Source organism: Camelus bactrianus, chromosome 1, assembly GCF_048773025.1.
Source record: "Camelus bactrianus isolate YW-2024 breed Bactrian camel chromosome 1, ASM4877302v1, whole genome shotgun sequence".
Classification (NCBI taxonomy): Eukaryota; Metazoa; Chordata; class Mammalia; order Artiodactyla; family Camelidae; genus Camelus; species Camelus bactrianus.
The window spans coordinates 101,410,948-101,418,668 of NC_133539.1; the positions used below are offsets into that span (position 1 = coordinate 101,410,948).

Here is a 7,721-nt window from a genome sequence, read left to right on the forward strand (position 1 = left end):
TCATCTGCAGTACTTCCCTAATGAAATACCTAGAAATAAAGCTAACAAAATATGTATGAAATTTGTATGTAGAAACTTACAAAATATTGATGAAAGAAATCAAAAACCTACATGGACCCATATACTATGTTCATGGATTGGAAAAGTCAATATTAAGATAACAACTTTTCTCAACAGATTCATAGATTCAATGCTAACTCAATCAGAATTTCAGCAAACTATTTTATAAATATATATAAACTGACCTAATTTTCAAATGGAAAAACAAAACATGCATATAGCCAACAATACCAAAGAAGAACAGTTAAGGAATTCAAAGGACCATTATATTGGCAAAATAATTGACATATAAATCCAGAAAACCAGATAGAAAGCTCAAAACAGACTCAGATAAATGTAATCAACTGATTACTTTTTAAAAGGTGCACAGGCAATTGGATGGAGACAGAATAAACCTTTCAACAAATAAATATCCATATGCATAAAAATGAATCTAGACACTTAACCTTGTGTCTTGCAGAAAAATTTACTTAAAATGGATCAAAGACCTTAAATGTAAAATGCAAAGCAATACAATTTTTAGGAGAAAAATCTATGCAACCTTGGGTTTGATAATTCTTTTTATATTTAGTACCCAAAGCACGATACAGGAAAGAAAAACATTGACAAGTTGGACTTTATTAAAATTAAAAATTTCAGCTCTGTAAAAAAATGAAAAGACAAGCCACAGACTGCAGAAAGTAATTGCAAATCACATATCTGATAAAGGACGTACAACCCAAATATACAGAGAACACTTAAACCTAAGAGTAAGAAAACAAACGACCTAATTTAAAAATGATCTGAACAGGCAACTTGCCAAGTAAGATATACAGATGGTAAATGATTATATGAAAATATGTTCACCATCATTTGTCATTTGAAAATGTAGATTAAAACAACAGTGAGATACCACCACATCCCAATTAGAATGACTAAAGTCCAAAAAACTTACAATATTAATTTCTGGTCAGGATTCAGAGTAAGAGGAGCTGTCATTAATTGTTTTTGAGAATGCAAAATAGTTCAGTTGCTTTGGATAACAGTTTTGCAGTTTCTTACAAACCTAAACATAATCTTGCCTTAAGATCTGGTAATTATGCTACTGGATATTTACCCAACTGATTTGAAAAAGTATGTCCACACAAAATCTGCCTGCAAATATTAGCAACTTTATTTGCAGTCACCAAAAGATGGAAGCAACCGAGATGTTCTTTAATAGCTGAATGGATAAACAAATTGTAGTCATACATACAGTGGGATAATTTTCGGAGATAAAAAGGAAAGACTTATCAAATTATGCAAAAAAGGATGAATTTTAAACATGTTTTGCTTACTGAATAAATCAGTTTTGGTACATACTGTACGATTCCTATTGTATGACATTCTGTAAAATGCAAAATTGTAGATATTGTGAAGAGATAAGTATTTGCTGGGGTACAGGGGGAGAGGTAAATAGGTGAAGTACAGTGGATTCTTTAGGGCAATTAAAATATTTTGTATATACTGTGGTGGCAGATACATGATACTATGCATTTTGTAAAATCCATAGAACCTTATAGTGCATGCAAATAGTGAACTTAATGTATACAAATTAAAAGAAAAATCATGTATTAGACCAGGGGATTTCAGGATGGAAAGCAAAGTATGATAAAACAACCTAACTGCATTACAAAGATGAGAAGTAACCTTAACCTTACTGAATGGGGTAGAGGAAAAAGATGCTGATCTAAATAACTATGGAAATGAGCAGAATCCAGAAGATTAAAGTAAAAGGAAGTGTACTTAAGCACTGAACTTGAAATGATACAATTTTCCCCAAGCATATATAGATCAACAATTCTGAAATGACTACACGTGTAACATTTACTTGAAGAATTAAGTACTTGGGTAATGAATGGTGGCAGTTGTGTTCTTCACTGTTGGGATGAGAGGTTACAGAGAAGCAAGAGAAGGAGGCTAGAATGATTCATGTGGTAATAAATCTGAGTTGGAGATGTCAGTACAAACTAATGTTCAGCCTAATACAGATATAGATAGTTACACATGGAAATACTGATTTATGTGTGTGTATATATACACAAGGTAGTATGCTCATATATTTCTTTGCTCTCTCAACTAAGACCTAGAAACAATGATACGTCTGTGAAAATGAAGACACCATGCAAATCTTGATTTCCATGCCCTCTTCCAATAAAAAGTACCAGGGTTCCTCGCAGAAAGGCTAATTCTAAAATTGGGGTAGGATGTATACAAGATGAGCTCAGAATTTCCTATAGTACCAAAAAGAAAGAAAATACAAAAACGTACACACATACACACACACACACACACACACACACACACACAATGATGGGGTGTATTAAAAGAGCACAGGAGTTAGCTGAAATAATTCCCAATTTTCAACCCTGGAATGATTTGAGAAATAAAGTAACAAATAAATTACAATTGGATTATAACCCAAAGTTTATAAAATTATTGATGAGGCAATACCTGTATAAATAAATGCTTGAATATTTTTTAAATATGGAAAAAACAAATCTATGCAATAGAATGCCTAGTAATTTATTTATATAATTCACCCTCAAGGATTTGGGATGTAACTCCTCATTCCTTCATGTGGGATGTGCATACTTATTTCCTTCAAAAGGGTACAGCATGGTAAGGAGGATAAAATAATTTTACGGTGGAGCAATCTGAGAAACACAACCTGAACCAAGTGGTGAATAGTAACATCGACAGTAATGTCACACTGATATTATGTGACGCAAGTGGCGTTTTACTTCCATGATCTTCTTCTCATGACCATGTAACTTTAGACTAGTGATGATAAAAACATCAAACAATTGTCCCTCAATGGACATTCTACAAAATACCTGGCCAGCAATCTTCAAAACTGTCAAGGCCATCAAAAACAAGGAAAGTCAGAAAAGCTGTCGTAAGCCAAGAGGAGTGTAAGGAGACATGAGGGCTAAATGTAACATGTTATCCTGCGTACTATCCCAGAACAGAAAAAGGACATTCACTACATGCAAAGGGTAGTCGAATGAGTATGGACTAAAGTTAGGAACAATGTGTCCATATTGGTTCATAAATTGTGACATATGTACCATAATACAAGATGTTAATAAAGGTGGAGCTTGATTGTGGCATGTGGTAGACAGAGCAACGTTTTCCATAAAGGTGTCCACATCCTAGTCTTCAGAACCTGTGAATATTCGACTTTATATGGCAAACTGTTGATGCGATAACATTTAAGGACACTGAGATGAAATGATCTTGTATTATCAGTGTGAGCTCAGTCTTACTATATAACTCCTTAAAAGTCCTAACTGTGTTGAGAGAAGTAAGACAACAGAATAAGGGCAGGAGTGGTTTGAGGCATGAAAGAAACTTCACCAACTATTGCTGGCTTGAAGAAGGAGGAACAAACAGAACCATGAACCAAGGCATATATGTGTCTACTAGGAACTAGGAACGACCATGGGATGCATTTTCTCCTAGATCCTTCAAAACCAGTTCTGCAGACACCTTCATTTTAGCCATGTCAAACCAATGTTAGATTTAAGGACTTCTTACCTACAGAACTGTAAAATAGTAAATTTGAGAGGTATTTTTTTTAAGCTGCTAAATTTGTCATAATTTGATATAGCACTAATAATTATAATTTTAAAAGAGCAAATACAAGGTTTTACGGGAACTCTCTGTACTATTTTCACAATTTTTCTATAAATCTAAAAGCATTCTAAAATAAGAGGCTTGTAGGGGGTGAAGGTATAGATCAAGCAGTAGAGTGCTTACTTAATGAGTACACAAGATCCTGGGTTCAATCCCCAGTACCTCCTCTAAAAATAAACAAACAAACCTAATTACCTCCCCCCCATCAAAAAATAAACAAATAAATAAAAATTTAAACATAAATAAATTAATTAAATAAAATAAAATAAGAGGCTTGTTAAAAAAAAAAAAAGTAATGTCAGTAAATATCCTGAAGCTAAATTAAGAATAAACTTGAGCAGGAAAGCTGTATTATTTGCATGTAATGTATTTGCAAGAGCATTGAGTAAATAAAAAGTGATTTACTTGAAGTGCTATAAAATCTCACTGGTCTCAGTGACAGAACAGCTTAATCTCTTTCATTGCATTGCCAATTTTCATTTTCCAGAAACTTTTGCATTAAGAAGAGTAAGCCTCTTGCTTAAGTGGTTTGAAGTCTTCCACCATTCTGGGGTCACCGTCCCTAACATATGTACATAAAATAGCTGAATGCTTATCCTCTGAGGCATAAGAAGTCCAGAGACTTTCTGTTTATCTTCAGGGGACTTGAGGGGAGAGTCATCTTCTGATTTAGCAACTGCTGCAGCCTCTGTCTAGACTGCCTGCCCCTCCCTCCATCAGACTCCCTCCTCCAGCTTCTACTCTCCTCCATCTCAGACACAGTTCCTCTTACTTAATTTCAGCAGAAGCAACACTAACAACATTTTCCTTTGTACCACATAGTAGAAAACAAAAAGCAACTTCAATTTCAGAGTGCCTAGAAATTGCCATCTATTCTCTGTCATGAATTTCTTAGAAGCCAACATTTTCTTCCCAGGCCAAAATGAGTAGGTCATAAGATCTCTCCCTTGCATTTTTGGCTGTCTTTTCCTCTGCATTGCAGGGTTGATCATAAAATCTCAAAATTCTTCTCTTTATATTATTCATGGTAATACACTTCTCTTTTTGTTTTATTCTCTATTTCAGAACAGTCTGAAAGGGAAGGACATTCATGTTTATACATCCAAATACATTTATCAATGTTTTCAAAAGAAAAAAATCATCTATTCCTTTTTTGGGCGGGGCATAGTAATTAGGTATTTATTTACTTATTTATCGATCGATCAATAGGTTATCTATCTATCTTTAATGGAGGTACTGGGGATTGAACCCAGGACCTTGTGCATGCTAAGCACACACTCTACCACTGAGCTCTACCCTCCCTCTCAAAAGTCATCTATTCTGACATGAACCATGCTGCTGCAACAATTAGAAAAGGAGGAAAGGAGGAAAGGAAGAAAGGAAGAAAGGAAGAAAGGAAGAAGGGAAGAAAGGAAGAAAGAAAGAAGGAAGGAAGGAAGGAAGGAAGGAAGGAAGGAAGGAAGGAAAGAAAGAAAGAAAGAAAGAAAGAAAGAAAGAAAGAAAGAAAGAAAGAAAGAAAGAAAGAAAGAAAGAAAGAAAGAAAGAAAGAAAGAAAGAAAGAAAGGAAAAGAAAAGAAGGAAGGAAGAAAGAAAAGAAGGAAGGAAGGAAGAAAAGAAGGAAGGAAGGAAGGAAAGAAGGAAGGAAAGAAGAAAGGAAAGAAGGAAGATAGATCAGATAAATATAATCACTACAAAAATAAAAATAGTGCACCTATCCTTAAGTGTCTCACCTAATATATCAAAACTAATATTTGGTACCTGTGTATGTTAGATTTCAATTTATACACTTTGAGTTATTAGCTCTGCTTAGACCAACTTCCTTAATTTGACCCTCAAATTAACCCTGCCTAACTTAAGCAAAAGGTATATTTATTGAAAGGACAGTGGAGTAGTTCAAAAAATTGAAAAGAGATAATCAATGAATCCTGAGAAGCTAGGAAAGTTCTGAGGCAGAAGGCAGTAGGAGTTAGGGATGTCACCCAGGGGCATGGCTACTAGGTAAATCAGCTTCCAAGTCTAATTTTATATCTCTCTGTATAAATCTCAACCCACAAGTGAGGATTTATGATTGGTTCAGTTTCTGACACTAATGCTGAACTTTGGAGCATTCAGGCATGGTCATGTATCATGGGGATGAAAGGGGCTCTTAGAAGCACTAACACGGCCACAGGAGAAACCCCTGGGAGCTGGGGATTTCTACTCTGCTGTCTACTCTCCCCACAAAAATGACTGTGATAAGATGAATAACAATATTTGTATATACTTTAAGATTGTATATGAAATTCATTCTATTGTTATTACAAGGGAAGAAATCACTTTTAGTGCAATAAATTTTCATTTAACAATAAAAATGTAATTGTGTGAAATAAACATTAAAAACTCCAGCTGGATCTGAAATTAAGGGTTAAAGTGGGGCACATAAGAAGCAATGTCAGACTAAACTTCCTGATGAGCATATTCAAAAAAACCCAGCATGTATTAGTTTAGAAAAGGGAAAACTGATGTTTTTAAGGTTGGCGAAAGACAGGAGAAAAATAAAACAAAGTAAAATATTGTGAGAACTAACTGTAGCTTTCAACAGAAATGAAGATACAAGTTTTAGATTAGCAGAATACTAGGATTCATCTGACATTAATATAAAATATTCTTATACTTTACCTTTTTCTTTCTAAATACTTAAAAAGAAATATGCCTAATTATGAAGTCTGCATTACATTTAGAGATATGTGTCCTGGTTTTATTTAAAGATGTCCTTGAATAATAGCAAAATAAACAAATCCATTTTTCATTGACATACAATGAGTTTTGTGTAATAAATTGAGTCATCCCAATTATGCACATAAATCACAGTATCTGTCTTCATATTATCTTAGACAGATTTGACTAAAGGAAGTTGTGAAGCTGGTATATATTTATATACATATATAATGTGTATGTGTCTATATATAATTATAAAAATAGCAATTCCAATTTAAACAGTAGCTTCTGAGGACTAAAATAACTTTAAGTGTGGGTTCTAGTTTGGTATTTATATGAATATTTTGAAATTAAAATTTTTAAAAAGATAATTTGTTTAAAATTTCAGAAATAGAAAGGCAATGTATATGGATATTTATAATTATAACCATAATCATATTGATGTAACTACATTGCATCTGAATCATGTATAAATACATTAAAGTTTACATAGTGACACATTATGGACAAAATATATTAGAACTGCCATGAATAGAGAGATTTTGTTTGTTTTTTGCTATACTTCTAATGGAAACTTTTACTAATATAAATGAATGATCAATGCATTATAGTAGCGAAGAAAAATATTAGTTTATACATGTTTTGTGTGTGTGTGTATATATATATATATATATATATATATATGTATGTATGTATGTATATATATATATATATGCCCTTAGAACACAGAAAAGAAGGAAAAATTCACATTCAGAAATAACTAAAAAAAGTTGAGGTCTATTCCAAAGGGGCTTTTTCTATATAGATCTACATCGTTGGAAACACCTCATAGAGTAACTATGCGGTTTCCTTTATTCACAAAACTATATATTAGATCTGTGGGAAAGACTACAAGACAGAGCTGCTAAATCAACTATGAAAAACCTAACAGTCAAACGTTTTTTATCTTAGAAAAAAAAAACTAAAAAAAATTTGTCACCTTGACACAAAGTTATTTCATGTGTGTAACAGACGATTTAAGAAATAAAATAAATTAAAAATTTGGCCATTAAACTTGAAATTATATCTTCATATGAGAAGTTCTGTCTTAAAAATATTGAATTTAATTAAGCATCATCAAATACATGCAAAACCAAAGAATTTTAGAAGGGCATGGATGCATAGGAGGTGGCATTAGAGGGAATATCTTAAATATTAAGCTAATTTTATCCACATTAAAAAATATTTCAAACACTTAAGTGATATATATATAATAAAGCGATCCCTGTTTCTAAGTTCACACATGTGCACATATACACATACAGATC

General features: G+C 32.9%; 1 non-coding gene across 1 annotated transcript; it reads left to right on the plus strand.

Annotated features, from left to right (window-relative positions):
* Nucleotides 1-7,183: 7,183 nt before the first annotated feature.
* Nucleotides 7,184-7,315, plus strand: LOC123616098 (small nucleolar RNA SNORA18). Its single transcript, XR_006723955.1, has one exon. It is a non-coding gene; the product is annotated as a small nucleolar RNA SNORA18 (small nucleolar RNA).
* The last annotated feature ends 406 nt before the right edge of the window (nt 7,316-7,721 follow it).